Below are 16,553 nucleotides of genomic sequence, written 5' to 3' on the forward strand. Positions count from 1 at the left end.
AATCTACGCTTAGTATCTTTATAATATTTATGAATCTTCCCAGAAGTAGGGGATGAGTGCTCAATAGGAAGAAACTTTATTCTGACAAAGTAAGGCGAAGCCCTTGATTTAGCACATTAACGTCCAGAAATTGCATTAGACAAACCAATTGAGGTTTTCTAATTGGAATCCTCATTTCCCAAAATAATCAGAAGAGCAGATTTTTTTTGCTTCTCCTTTCGTTATCTTCAGTAGACCTTTCCTGAGGAATGAAAAGAGGGATGGAGTACTTCTTTTGAGGGAAAAAAAACCAAAACCAAAACAAACAAAAAAACAAAACAAAAACCTGAGATGAAAACAAAGAATGCAAAATAATAATAATAATTAAAAAAATCAAGACTAAAGACAGAAGCTTTTCTCAGAGCCTCTGATCTGAATTCTCAAAGAAAACAAGGTTACCTATTTCACCATTCAGAAACAAGGATTTTACCTATGTTGTAGCTTCAGTATGAATACCCCCTACCTTGTTAGAACAAGGCTTGAAAAATTTGCTCTTGTCAAAAGAATACAATGCAGTAAGTTTGAGAAATTTTGAGAAATAACTACTAGGAATAAATACAAATAGCATTCGACAGCCTTCCAAGGACTACAGAAAGAGTAACTAATTCAAAAGCTGTGAGTATGGAGCAGATGTCAAACAGTTGCTTCAGTATACTGTTACCCAGGTAGAATGTGACCCTACCTGGAAAAGGTGTGAACTGAACTGACTGGCATGTCACAACACAGTTTCGATACTGAAAGGCAGTGAACAATTTAGAAAGAAGAAACAAATCCACTCTGGACGTGAGAATAAGGTAGATGAATGTCTATTTGACAAGGAATCCCAGATCAAAGTTTTCCTGCTAGTCTGTACACAGAGAAGTGTTGTCCATAGAAGTTGAAGGGCTCATGAAGCCTATACTGAAAGAAAAGATAGATTGACTCTGAGGGAGAATTTCTGAAGTCAGTTAATCAACAGAGTTGTGACCTGAGCACAGTGATCAACATGCATTGTCAATTACGCTACACCTAACCATAAATGCCTCACTTCTCCTTTCGTACTAAGTTCTTTGTATAGCAATAAAAAAAACCTTTGTAAAGCTTGCAAAAAAAGAACAGTTGAGATAAATGGGTATTAACTGTTATCATCACAATGTAAGTTTAAATAGAATTTAGCACCTGTGTTTTGGATTCCTAACAAATAGGAAACCTTAATGTGTTGCAAGACAAACGCTTTCATTCTATACTTCAGTTTCATACAACTTGACATATTTTTTCTCCTACGGGGCTCTTTCATAATTCTCTCTTCACTCACACAAAAGGTTTCTGTTGCCCACAGTAGGTGAATGACCCATTTTTATTGGCGTCCCATTGAATAGAGTTTACCTCTTAAAAATAAACGCTGCAATAAACACAATAGTTCGCAGTTCTCAGTGGAAAATTATTTCCACTTTGCAAGGTTAGTTAAGTTTGCGTATCAAATAAGTAACCTCTTAATAAATGTAAATAACCCCCCCTAGAAAATAGTTTATTTTTATGTTCTTTATTCCATCAAAACTGCATTGCAGTTTTCCAGTCTTTATATTTACATTATTTGCAACTCTTTCCATAAGTGCCAGTACAAATGTAACTGATGATAATCCAGAATAGTCATACAATTGTTCCTGAAAGCAAGGTGCATTTCTGAGCTTTTTTTTCTGATGCGCAATAATATATATATTAACAAAGCTTCATAATATAAAATATCTTCCATGGCAAGTAAAACTTCCCCACAGCTTATTCAGATTTCAGTTACATAGACTTCTGCATTTCAAGTTAGTGCAAATAATGAAAGTAAGAGCCTGAGCAAAATGATGTAAATACAATGGAACAAGAGAAATAGCAAAATTTTTTCAACTCCCTGCATATGATTATAACATTTAATCAGTATATTATTAGTATTCATTATATACAATGTATTTAAATAATTGGCTTGTCTGAACTATAGGCAACAAATTTACAAATTAAAATAAAATAATGTTTTACACAAATATGGAATGTCCAACAAATATATGAAAATAAAATGCATCTAGTAACAAAATGACGAAAATCAAAAAGGTAAAAGATGTCTTCTCTGTCCTGGAAGATTTCAAGGCACTTTCTTGGCAAATCAGAATTCTCTCCTTAGTAGAAAGTCTGCAAGATAAAAGGACATGCCATTTTATAACTAGTTTCAAAACACAGAAGACGATTGCTTAGTATAATTCTGATTTCTGCAGTTTTCAGTTTTCTGCAGATTGCACAAGTCTTCACTCCAGACCACCAGTGGGTCTTGCCCTTCTGCAAACATTGATGAGTTTGGCCACGGTAAATCCTCAGTGTTGACGCAAAGAGGTTTAATACACAGCGCTTCATGCTGCACATCTCATAAGAAAGCATCTCACGAATATAGTTACACACATTTGTGGACACAGAGTTCTGTCAAATGCTTCACTGCCATTTGCAAGCACCTGAATTAAAAAGAAATACTCAAAGCCCTAACGGCAGTACACTCCACCCAGCGGTACAGGCCAAGCCCCCTCCCTGGCCTTCTCCATGGTGCTGAAGCATAGTCCGAGGCTCTGCCCATTGGCTCCCGCTACAGCATGCTACCACCTCGATGTGAAAAACAATTTTCCAAGACAAAGCTTCGTTTCCAACACGAAAAGACCACAGCTCCTTTTTTGCTCAGGTACTTGCAGGGGAAGGAAAAAACTATCCATGTTATAGCATTGGAGTTCTGGATTTGAGGAAAATGTAGCCTATTTTAACACACTAAGATGAAATGTTCGAAGACATCTGACTGAACAGTTGCCCTTCTTTCTTGCAGACAACTGAGCACCTCAGGACTCTCTCAAGATTTTAAAGCAAAGGTAAATTCCCTTACGTAAAACTTTAGCTAGGACCCAGTCCACTGTAAGCTACTATGAGGGTGGAGAGGAAAAGCCTGAGAGGATCCTCTGTGCCAAAAGCTGGAGTAGATGCAATCACCAAATCATACTACACATCCAGTGTTATTAAGGGAATACCACATGCAACTCCTGTGCTGCCCTATTTAGTCAGAGGGAAGGGAGAGTAGCTTCTGCTGTCCTTCATCTTTCTCAAAAATATATCAATTTCAAGCAGATACTGGATAGCTCTCATGAAAACTAGCTACTCCATCCACCCAGTGGGGGAACAGTGCAAGGAAGCACAGAGGAAGCTGGAAAACAGCAAGATCATAGCTCTGCTTTTTCCTGTAATGTTCTCTCTGTTTTCAAGAGTAGAGAAAAAGTCAGCCTAGAGACAATTTTATGTGAACACTGCACATGAGCTGCTAACATAGCTTACCCTCCCTTTCCCACATGTCATCTCAGCATATTTTTGGCAGGCAAATTAGAACAGCTGGTTTTGCAACTCAGGAACAACTTATGATCATTTCATATTTTAAAGCTGGAAATGGGATGTGATAGTGGCTTACATACTGTGAATATGGAAGCAGACTTTTGACTCACCAGACTGAAAGAAAAGGGAAAAAAAGTACTAGAACACTCAGAAATGTCTCTGAAAGGCCCAAGTCATGAAGCCAGAGGAGTAAAGAGATACAAATGAATGGAAAGCAGATAAAATAGATGAAAGCTCATAAAATGAGAGATTTCCAGGATGGTTTTGAATGCAGATATTTTAATAAGAAAACTACCAAACATATAGTTTTGCAGGGATTAAAACAAACAAACAAACAAAAAATTAAAGGACATTTAGAAAGGATTTCTGGCAAAAGGAAAGTCCTGACAAAGTAATAGCATCCATTAGACAGTCTCAGGTTTGGTGCCCCAGTATATTCAAAACCATGTGCAAGACCCAGAAGGCAAGAGGCCAAACAGACTAAAAAGAGTTAAGAAAATAAATGAGAAGGAAAAAGAAAATATGTCATTTCTTCTCAGCACTGAATTATTGCCATATTCTTCTAAGCATTTTTACACAGCCACCAAAATGAATCCCACCTCCACTTGGAAATCAAATTAACTGACTCATATCCTACTCTTTCTTTCTTATTCTTGATTAGTATGAATTGAAGTCTTGATTCAGGAAGAAGTGACACACACTGCTTCACCAAACTCCAGGCAGTATTTGACAGAAGAAGGTTGTGAGAGGAAACAGCCTTTGAAGAAGTTTAAATACACCAGTTTTCACTGATTTTATATATATTTCTTGGCCCACAATAATCAGTGCTGTTTTGCAAAGTGGTATGAAATGTGCAAACATCTCATTGATATTCAACATAGTAGAAAACAGTTCACTTGAAGATATTCCTTTTATCGGCGATACTGCTGTTTAATTAACATATTTAACATGCTATTCATGAGCTGGTACCTTCCACAGCTTGTTAATTAAAGACTTCAGCTTTGTTGCATCTTTATGTTCAGTTTACTCCCACCACTATTTATGTTATTAACCCTAGTCAAGTTCTTAGAACACAATTTGAGAATGAAGAGAGGTCCTGACGATGAATGAAGTGATAGGGTATCTATTAAGATTGTGGACCTGAGACCAAGGCCTTCTTTTTCCATGCTTTAACAACAGAGCCCTCTTACTTAAAGGCTTGAAATGCACTGATCAAGTCTTCATGCATTTTTCACCTTCACCAACTAGTCTTGTCAAAAGTTCTGACATCAAGATGTGACCCAGAACATAACTACGGTCTACAGTGCCACCAGGGACTGGTAGGACATTACAATGGGACTTGTATCAGAGACACCAGGGCTTTCATATATTTCCAGGACTATCTAGCCAGTCTTAATAGCAATGCCAGAGTTCCATGTTGATGCACTATTTATATCATATTTCTGTGTGCACATGAAATAACAAGGTACAAATATGAAGTAAATCATTAGACTATTAAAGAATTTTGAAAGAACTGTGAGGAAAAAAATGATACTTACATAGCAAACATCCTAGGACTGTGTACACAAAGGGCTCATCGCTAATCTTGTTAGCAACCTTGCACACCTTTTATAATCTAAAAAAACAAAAAAAAATACCAACAGCAATAATGAATCTCAACTGCCAGATACTCTCAAATGCTGTAAAATTAAATGTAGAACTTCCATTAGATTTTAAGGCTTTCAATACAATAAAACCATTCTCTGATGGAAATACATTACATTACGAGTGCAAGATGCAAAATTATACTTTATTCTATCTTGGGCTCTAGAGGAAGTGTGAGTGATGGTGGCAGTTCATTATCTACTCTTAAGATGTATAAGACAAAGTTGAATTCCCAGCTTTACCTGAAGGAACTTAGCTCATTCTTGGGAGGCTATTCTAATAAGCAGACTATGAAGTATTCTGACACCAGACTTCCAAACTTTTTATTGTTCCACTTACTATTGACTTTTATAGGAATCTATCTTTTCCACGCCTAAAACCTTCTAATCATAAGACTAGAGGCACTTGTTCTCCCACTCTGGTGTTCTGAGATCAAAGGACCACTTGTTTCAAGTGGTCCCTGAGCCACTGCCATCTTTTCTGATGGAAAGATCTAACTATTTGGTAACAAGGAAGTGCAGTTCTCTTCTCATGCTTTGTAAGTTTCTTAAGAGAAAGCTTAACTGAAAGTGTGCCAAACAGCAAGAGACTGCTGGGATCAGCAAAATCAACCTGGGATCAGCGCTTCAGGGAATATTCGTAAAAAAAATATAACCATATCAGCAAGAGAGGAAGTAAGCCATCCTTAGACATTCTGCAGCAGGTAGGGTTTCCCAGAAAGAAAATATCAACTCCCTCTAAAGAGAGGCAGAAAGCTCCTGGCTATGATCAACCTTGATAATTATTCTAAATCTTGGTGCCAATAAGGTAGAGACAGTTCTGAGAACTGAACTCTCTTTCCAGATCAACAGAACATTTCAGGTTGAATGAAATTCATTGTCTGGTTTAGGTCTGGTTGAAGAAAAGGAGAAATAAAACTTGATTTGATTTTAATCACATTTTTCAATTCAATTTTTGTGTTGATAGTTAAGTTTAAAAATCAGTTCTTCACAGTGCTAGCTGCAAACTCATTTTTAACTTTAGAGAAAAGATGTTTAATTAGAACAGAAATATCAGAACCATATTTCTTAATAGGAAAAATGTAGCACTCAGGGCAGTCCAAACAATATCCATGTACAGTGGATATGTATATTCAAGATAGATGACATGCAAAATACATGACATTTTTGTTATGTAGCACATGACAGATATGTATCTGGCTCATCGTTATGTGTACTTACGAAGCTATATGCATAACTTTATAGAAAGCTGTCATCCCTAACTGGCATGTATGCAAAAATAAGATATAACTATGTTGTTGAAGATTAACAGAAGGTAGGAAATGGTTCAGATTTCATCTAATTGCACAAGTTAGTAAGTAGAGCTAATGGAAATGGAAAGGAGAATATGGCTTCATAACCCACCTAATCATTGGCAGGCCTGATTTTTTTCCCCCAGAATTTTCATTTCATTTACATTAGTCTCATTCAGAAGGATTTAGAAGGAACGCTGTTATACGTAGCTGACTGCAACTGCATTATATATAAATAGATATATAGATAACATAGAAAAATCTTTGTGCATTAGAAGACTTTGTTAAATACTTTAGCAGTATTTCACAGAGAAAAAAACAACTGTTACAGAAGGATCAGCACATCAAAAACTGAGCAGAAAAAGCAGAAAACAGGTTGCTTTACAACAAGTATCACAGTTAGAATTCTAAATTACTTTAGTTGCTACTTACAAGCTGGTGTTGAGCAGTCCCTTGTATTGTGATAAAGTCGATGAAAGTGCTTGCTGCACTCTGATGAAAACGTGACTGGCCCTGTTAGAGGGTAAACAGGAGTTAACTACAAGCTTTCAGTGGCACTACTTTGCAATTTCAAACAACACGGCTAACACGTAGAATTGATTTCAAGGTGTTTTGATAAAATTACTCTTAATATCTTGCTATGCATTAAACAATCAAGATGAAACACAACTATAACAACATCTGCTACTGAAACAACAGAAAGTGATACTATTACTACACTACTAAACAAGCTGAGTAGTGCTGTTGATAAGACAGGAGGAAGAGATGTCTTCCAGAAGGACTTGAACAAATTCAAAAAGTAGGCCCCTGTGAACCTAATGAGGTTCAACAAAGTGTTGCACTTTGGTCAGGGAAATACCAGATATGTACACAGACTGTGAGAACTCCTTGGGAGCAGTCCTGTCAAGAAGGACTTAGGGGTGCTGGTAGATGAAAATCTCAACATGAGCCAGTAGTGAGCACTCACAGCCCAGAAGACCAACAGTATCCTGGGCTGCATCAATAGGGAGGTGGCCAAAAGCACAAGGTGGTGATTGTCCCCCTCTACTCTGCCCTTGTAAGGCCCCATCTGGGTACTGCACCCAGGTTTAGGGCCCCCAACACAAGAAAGACATGAAGATTTTGGAAAGGGTTCAGAGGAAGGCCATGAAGACAATCAGAGGGATGAAACATCTCTCCTGTGAAGAAAGGTTGAGAGAGCTGCGCTTTTTCAGACTGGAGAAGAGAAGGCTCCAGGGAGCCGTGCTGCAGTCATCCAATACTTAAAGGGAGCTTATAAATGTTGATTTCATAACTGTTTATAAATACCTAAAGTGCAGGAGTCAAGTCAATGGGGGTGTACTCTTTCTGTTGGCATGCACAGCAATAGAACAAGGGGCAATAAGCAGAAACTGGAGCACAGGAAGTTCCATGCTAACTCAAAGAGCTTCTTCACTGTCAGGGTGACAGAGCTGCTTAGAGAGGTTGTGGGTTCTCCCTTTCTGGATATACACAAAACCTGTCTGAACTCCCACCTGTGTGACCTGCTGTAGGAAACTTGCTTTAGCAGGGGACTTGGACACAACAGAAGTCCCTTTCAACCCCTACAATTCTATAATTCTGTGATTTTTATAAACAGGAGGGAAACAGACTTTTTACATGGTCTAAGAGTGATAGGACAGGGGATGGGAGGAATTTGGGTTTTAATTTAAAATAGGGCAGGTTTACGTTAGATGCCAGAGGGAAATTTCTCACCAAGAGAATGGTGAGGTGCTGGAAGCCTTATGCAGTGCCTGACAGGGTTGGCAACACTGCCCATGGCAGGGGGTAACAGATGACCTTTGAGGTGCCTTCTAACCCAAGCTATTCTATGATTCATGATACTATACTCATGATCCAGATAAATGAAAAACCTGGTAGTGATAGACCACATTAGCCTTGAAATTCCATTAATTTCAAAATAATGGTAACATTATCTATGTGGTAAAAAATAGAACAGTGCAACTACAGCAGTATTTACTTAGTTCATTAGTCCATATTATAACATAGAAGAAATAATTAATAAGTATGCAGATATTACTCCTAAAGGTATGTAAAAGCAACATTTTAAGCAAATATGAAATTCTAAGCCCTGCTAAAGTTAAGTAGCTCGACCTGCTAATACTTCTAATTTCCACAACAATCATTTATAAAGCTCTTTATGAATACAACATGGATGTTGAGGAAACATTACAGCTGAATACTACCTAAGAACATAGTTTCTAGTTGAAGTAGTTCTAGCAGAAAAGGGTACAGACCTGCAGAGAGCGGTATATGTTTTAACATTTGGATGAGGCAAATCCCTGTGCACCCAGGGTGTAGTTTGCTGTCTACTTTTCCAGCCACTGCTCTTTTCTTTGGATATATCATGTCAACTACTCATATTAATATTTGATAATAATATAAAGGTACTGGTCTTCAGACCATAGCTGACAGGTTATAAGTCACCAAAGGCCTTCCGTAACTACTTATAGCCCCAGGAATGTAATAGTGACAGCACCCAAGATGAAAAGGAGAGCAAAAACATAACATTTAAATCACATAATACGTGGAAGTAAATATAGCTGCTTTAAACCAGTTTTGGATATCTGAAGAAAGGTAGAGGTCACAATCCAATAAATAAAGAAGGAACCACTTACTCCTTTCCAAGGATCAAAGCTCACCAAACACTCCAAAGGAGACAACCTCCAATTGCAGATGCACCCTTTTTGGCTGCCAGCAATTAAATGAGGTTAGGGAGGGGGAGATCCTGGGCCCACCCCTTCTGGTCACACAGGTTTTTGCTTCCACCTGTGCTCTCAGGGCTGGCTACACCTCTTCTCCAGGTGCTCAATCATTGGTTCTAACCATTCCCATACACACACTTAGAATACTACCACTGCCAGTTAGGGACCAGTTTTCTGAGATTTAATCAGAAAACACTGATATAAATCAAAACTAACTGAATAAGTCTAAATTAACCTTCATTCTCTTAATTCAGCACACACAGGGAGCCTGAATAAGACTTTATAGATTGTTTCAAGTAACGCTACAAAAGGATCAATATGAAGAACGCTGCTTTGACTAACCTTTTAGTCAGAGGAAGCATTTCTGGGCAAGATTATTTATTTTACCACTTCAAAGGCAGGTTAGCAGCCTGGTAAAAGAGCCAATCTTCTACATAGTGGAGGCTTTACAGAGGAGTCCTCTTTGTGACAGTTAACTGATTTGAAAATTAGATACGTTTTACAGTAATACGTGGATTTCATGAGATTTCCAGATTGAAACCCAATGCAATGCACCCACTTATGCTGAAGGAGCTGGCAGAGGTTTGGCAGATTGCTGAACTGCTTTAAATTATCTTTGAAAAGTCTTGGAGAACAAGAGAAGTGCCTGAAGACTGGAGGACAGCCAATGTCATTCTAGTCTTCAAAAAGGGCAAGAAAGATGATCCAGGAACCTACAGGCCAGAGGCCTCACCTCCATCCCTAGAAAGGTGATGGAGCAACTGGTTCTGGATGCATCTCCAATCAACTGGAAGAAAAGAAGGTTAGCAGGAGTAGTCAACATGGATTCCCCAAGGGGAAATAATGCTTGGTCAACGTTGTAGCCATCTACAGTGTCATCACTAGCTGGGTAGGTAGGGGAAGAGCAGTGGATATTGTATATCTTTACTTCAGCAAGGTGTTTGACATTGTCTCCCACAGCATCCTTGTAATGAAGCTTAGAAAGTATGGGATAGATGAGTGGATGGTGAGGTGTGCTGAGAACTTGCACAGTGGCAGAACTCAGAGAATTGTGATTAGTGGCATAGAGCCTACTTGGGGGCCTGTAACTAGCAGTGTCCCCCAGGGGTCAGCGCTGATTAAATCTTGTTCAACATCTTCATCAGTGCCCTGTATGAAGGGATTGAGTCTACCCTCATCAAGTCTGCTGATGATACAAACCTGGGTGCAGTGGCTGACATACCTGAAGGCTGTGCAGTCATTCAATGGGACCTGGACAGATGGAAGAGTAGGGCAGAGAGAAATCTGATGAGGCTTAACAGAAGCAAGTTTAGAGTCCTGCATCTGGGGAGAAATGACCGCATGCACCAGTACAGGTTAGGGGATGACCTGAAGGAGAAAATCTCTACCGAGAAGGATCTAGGGGTCCTGGTGGATAACAGGTTGGCTGTAAGCCAGCAATATGTTGTCATGACCAAGAAGGCCAGTGGTATCCTGGGATGCACTAAAAGGAGTGTGGCCAGCAGGTCAAGGGAGCTGATCCTTCCTCTCTCCACACTGCCCTGATGAGGCCACACCTGGAGTGCTGTGTTCAGTTCTGGGCTCCCCAGTTCAAAATACAGGGGTCTCCTAGAAGGAGTCCAGTGGCAGGTGACAAAGATGATAAAGTGCCTCTCCCTGTGAGGAATGTCTGAGAGATCTGGGTCTGTTCGGCCTAGAGAAGACAGAAGAAGGATCTGATCAGTGTTTATAAATATCTAAAGGGCAGGAGGCAATTGGATGAGGCCAAACTCCTTTCAGAGGTGTGTAGTATTACAACAAGGAGCAATGGTAAAAATCTGGAACATAGGAAGTTGCACACAAATAAGCAGAATAACTTCTTTAAAGACAGAGTGATGGAGCACTGAAACAGGCTGCTAAGAGAGGTTGTGAAGTCTCCTTCTTTGCAGATATTCAAGACCTATCTGGATTCCTACCTGCATGACCTATTGTAGGGAATCTACTTTAGCAGGAAAGTTGGACTCAGTGATCTCTAGACATCCCTTCCAACCCCTCTAATTCTGTGATTCTATATTCTGTGATTTTTCAGCCACAAGTAACTTATTGAATAAACTGGCAAAGTAGTCTCTGTGACCTTGAACTGGAAGATTGTTGCTATGTTTTGTCTGAGTGAGTAATTAGGCTGCAGAGAAAGTATGCAATTTGAAATTTCCAAAGATGTATGAAGTTAACAACAGTTTTTGTCACTAAATAAATTCCATGTCCCTTCAGGTAATACATGGTTTTTCATCTTTCTTCCTTACCACAAAATACAGTCTGTTAATTTTATTTTTGCCTTATAGAGCAATCTGTGTCGATAGGCTTTTCAAACCAAATTGATAGATAGCCTTATGACTCATATTATTTATGACTTTTCCTACAGTCAAGGATTGTTAAATACAGTTCTTTTTTGGCTTTAAAATGTCTACTATTCTTGGCAAACTAAAAGTATAGAATAATTCTCTTAACCTTGCAACTGTAAAGACAATGGACTGTAAAGTTAATGTTGATTTCCTCTCCTCTTTTTCACAACTTCATTAGTTCAGAATGTCCTAAGTCTTGCACAAGTAAGGACTACCTTGAAATAGTTTACTTAACTAGGATAGAAAAAAGATTATGATTTGAACAGAATCAAGAAAAATAAATGTAGACTGTATAAGAAAAAAGACTAAGGATTAAATAAAGCTGTGAAAAAGACACATCAGGCAGAATACCCCATCATTGAAGGTCCTAAGAGTATAACAAAAATAAAAATAATAATAGTAAAAAACAAAAGATGTAGGCAGCAATCCTGAGCCAACAAAGAAATAAACTTCCAAGAATTTTGGAATGAACATGCTTTCCTTATTCATTCCAGCTATTCTTAGTCAAATAATTTCAGCAATTTTGATGACAACTACCCATGCAGAAAAAGACTATTAATTTAATAAATGGCTCCAGAAACAGGCCTGTGTTTTTTGCTCTTTTTCACTTCTGTGATTTAGTATTCTCAAAATATCTTCTGTAAAACTCACGTCTGTCTTTTTCGCTGCTATTTTTGAGCAAAGGATCTTGTTCTGCAGTCATCATTTAGCCTACTCAAATTCTTATGTTGAGATTGCTATGATGGCCGAAAAATTTCCCAAGTTAAAAATGAAATGGAAATATTAATTATTATTTCAAGCAAAACTTTCTTGTCTGCCCTCCTTAGAATAGAATCTTCCAGTATTCCTGTGCTACATAGGATAGCAAAGTTCAAATCTGTATGTTCCTTTCATTTTTCATATGAATTGAAAATTACAATGTTCATAATTATTCTTTTTTACTGTAACAGTGAAAGAGCAGCTGAATGTAGCACCATTCCTGTAGATGCTATTAGTCTGCAGTGGGCAGCTGGCAAAAAGATTCTTACTGTTGTGCTTAATCCTGAAGGTCTGAGGACCCCTCTTCCATGCAAAGGAAACAACAAATTCTTCACTTTCTTGCCATGGGCTGTCCAAAATTTCCAATCGTCTTTTTCATGCACCTACTGCCATCTCTTACTCCAGATTTTAGTTTCACTAATCCCAATAACATTTAAAATCACAATCAGATTTGCAGTGCCATATACCCAGACCTACATTTTTCTGAATTACAGAATATATGTAACTAGAAAGTAAAGAATCAGCACAAGCACATTGCTGTTGGCAGCTATTTTTGTTTGTTTGTTTGCTTACATTCAAAATCCAGTAGTTACAAAATAAAGTACAAATGGTGTTACACGTGCAGTTATACAACTACATTTCAAACTTCACATACAAGTATTTGACTGTATTCACATTAAGCTTCCATATTTAACGTAGCTAATGTTTTTTCTGATTCATTTACACTGATTTAACGTTTCTTTACTGTATTTTTTTGCTAATTTAAAACAAGCATCCACACATAAATATGATATAGAAGACAAAAAGTGTTTTGCTGATATAGTAAAAAAATTACATAGCCACATAGATATGATCTGAAAGATATATGCAGTCCCACTAGAAGCTTTAAAATTAACAGTCTTAAAATTAATATGGTAGAACTGACAAATATTATAGAAAAAAATATATTTAAAATAAAAAAAAATGTACTACTGAGTTCTCTCATTTAAATATTATTTGCCAGAGACAGTAGATAGGTGATGACGTATTTTTAACATCATACAGCAAAATGTTTGCATGTGGATATATAGGATATATATGTATATATTCAGTAACTACAACTTTTAATCTTCTTGTGAAGCCACAAATCAGGAAGTATAAATAGGACCATAAAAATGAAGCAACAGGTTTTAAAGCATTAATGTTTTAGCTCACTGTGTTTTTAAATTATTTTAAGCCAGATTATTCAAAGAGACACTCAAACCAAAATGTTCTTCATTCTGAGTTCTTCAAATTTTCTGGTCCTAAATGATGGAATTGTAACTTTACAAAGGTAAAACTTGGTTCACTAACCTCAAGAAAGCTAACATGTGACTACTCCTACTTAGAATATATGGGTAAGTTAAGAGCAAGCAACTTTCCTTACCTGTAAAATGTTTAATGAATTTGTCTTTTAGACTGGAATCTCTTGGAAAAATTTCTGAGGAGAGAAGAAAACAAATATATCTATGGAGTATGAATTAAAGTAAAAACACTGAAATCATGATATACAAGAAATCTTCTGTAAAGAGCAACAATAATGATGATCTTTCAAGATCCCTTCCAATCTCGCTGACATTCTGTGATAACTTCTCAAATAAATCCAGGTGCTTTTGCACTCCTTCCTTCCATACAACATTATGAAATGTTTTATTTAATTCACAGTGGAATATTAAGTGGTGGTCATCCTACAACACATGCTATCAGATTTTTTGTCAACCATTTCTGTACATCTTAGAACTTAGTTGATCTGTACATTCAGAAAGACCATAAATATAAATATGGTATCATGTAATGAAAATTGTTTGAGTACATGAAGAAATTATGCAAAATACCTACATACAAACAAAATACCATACATTGGGTATTGAAATAATAAATACCTTTGGAGAAAAGTTTCCTATGGATCAGCTATGACAGATACAGTCCCTGTATATTTTTATCACCATTATTAGTCAAAAAATAGTACTACTCTCCTGTGAAAAATACTGTCTATTTTAAAATAGTCCCTTCTCATATATGGCACTTTTTCCAAAAAGTAAAATAGGAAGGACATGTCTCAGAACAGCTACATGAATCATAAGTGTGACCTAACAGAAACGTGACCTAACAAAATAACTCCACTCACTAGGATTTTTTTTTTTTTTTGCAATGGGATGTTGCCTGTGACTTACAGCAGAAACTTTTGTTGCAAGTAAATGTTCTTAAAAATAGTACATTTCTTCCAAGTCTTATGCATATTCCACTGAAAAACTGTATGAAAGATTGTTCAGTAATTGTACTTACTATTGCAGACAAACTACATATCAACTACATGTTATATTAAACTCAAAAGAAACACCTTTCTTAGCACTAATGCAATGAATTGATTATGTCTCAACCTTGAGACCTGAAGCTAAGCATATTTATTCACTAAAAATATTTCCTTGCCATTTATGTAAGTTCCCCTTCAAACTATAGGAAGATGTTAATTATCTGCCAAAACAAATTCTTACCATTGCCTTTAAGGCAGTTTCTCAGAGCTCACATGAGTGTACTTTTAGGCTGGGGTTTTAAGCTAAAATGCCCAAGTCCCACTGCAACTCAGCAAGATGAGGGCACATTATTTACTTAACATTCCTTGAAAATCTCAGTTTTAACTGACATAAATTTCTTTTGTTTCCTTACTTCAAATGAAATATCAACGTTTCTAAACTTAAACATAGAATTTTACTGGCGTGAAACATCAGGAACCTTAAAATTGTACTCAGAATGTAGCATAAGAAAAGACAATAGTGAAAAATCTGTATGAGTTTTGAATGGGATACCTCAAGTAGACCAACAAAGAGGAACAGCCGAACCCTGGTGAAGGCTGGGCTAAGAGCAGGCCACTTCTAGCTCTGACAAATGATGTTTAGAAGCCAGGCTCTTTCGAAGTCTATAGAATTTGCTCTGAGAACAGTAACCATCTTTTGCCTAAAATTCTTCAGGAAAAAATCCATAATATAACCAGGAAAGAAGATGTCCTTCTATATCAAAGATGACAGAATGCCAAAACCCCACCCTTCAATACTCAGGCAGCAAAACAGGGTAAATGATATGATGCTGAGAAAAGGAGCTCAGCATTTCAGACACACACAACAGCTGTAGCTGAGAGTGAAGGCTGCAGGGTCTGCTTCCTACAAGCAACTTCTCTTGGCTCGGGTTTGCTCCATCCCAGTCAGAAAACTAGGTCAGCCATGTGTGGTGCAGGGGCTGGACAACACTGCCTGCCTGCCGCAGCTGCCAGCCCTCCAGGCAATCATCCTTTCAACATGTGCCCACGCCTCAGCTTTCTTCAGGCGTTCATTTTCCTCTCATATGGTACAATACATTTGCTTGCTGAAATGCAATTGGTGAGCCACTAGCCCTCCACAAAGACAACCCAAGTTCATTTGTATAAAAAACACAGGCAGCACAGGTCAATGGAACACTTTTGTCTGCTTGCTCTAATGGCATGGGCAGCTCTGCCTGAACTATCAATTGCCTGCCACAAGCACAATATTTTTTCTTGTCTTCCAGCAGCATATGAGGACCTCAGCACTGTTTGTGGCCAGAAACACATTCTTCCATAGTAATTTTCTACTTTTTTTCCTCAAAACCAGGTTTCTAGAATTGTCCATGTTGAACATAGGGAAGCTCTCCTAACTTTGCATAACTATGAGGCTGAGGTCTGAAAGGACTTACAATTTAAATCAAACTAATGAACATCCTGTAAGAATGGAATAGTTAACATTGACTCCCAATCAGATCACACCACAGCCAGAAGCAGGATCACAACCCCATACAGGATTCTTTTATCAGGCAATGAAAGATCACCAAGACAGAACATCTACACTAGGTTATTCCGGCTTTTAGCCTGTTCTTAGTTGCTCCAGTCATATTTTGTATGGTACCTATCACCTATTAAGAGAGACATCTCAATATCTGTTCTTGTAATGCATGCTCACATCCTCACAGAGCAAGTTAATTTCCCCTGACATATTAATTTCACAAATGAAAAGCAGCAACATGTAATAAAACAAGATGGATTGACAATGCATTGCTGAAATCAGAACACTGTGAAGTGACACTGGGCAAAATTACAGAAGAAACAGGAAAATGAAAGAAACCCACATGAGCAGGAAACAGTGAGTAGAGAGAGTTTATTCAATTCATGCCTCAAAATCATCCTACACAAGCTAACATACAGCCACTATAAATACCATAGGAGAGGGTATTGGATTGTTTTTTTATCAGCTGAGGGATTCTTTAGACTGTGCCATTCTTGAGCCTAAA

The 16,553-nt window shown here is 37.6% G+C and overlaps 1 long non-coding RNA gene across 1 annotated transcript; it reads right to left on the bottom strand.

Moving 5' to 3' along the window:
• Nucleotides 1-278: 278 nt before the first annotated feature.
• Nucleotides 279-13,729, bottom strand: FAM150A (the record flags this gene model as incomplete). The annotated part of the gene is made up of 4 exons (XR_001465384.3): nucleotides 279-2,193; nucleotides 4,959-5,035; nucleotides 6,788-6,868; nucleotides 13,645-13,729. It is a non-coding gene; the product is annotated as a family with sequence similarity 150 member A (long non-coding RNA).
• Between the last annotated feature and the right edge of the window lie 2,824 nt (nucleotides 13,730-16,553).

The sequence above is a fragment of the Gallus gallus genome, chromosome 2, assembly GCF_016699485.2.
Source record: "Gallus gallus isolate bGalGal1 chromosome 2, bGalGal1.mat.broiler.GRCg7b, whole genome shotgun sequence".
Classification (NCBI taxonomy): domain Eukaryota; kingdom Metazoa; phylum Chordata; class Aves; order Galliformes; family Phasianidae; genus Gallus; species Gallus gallus.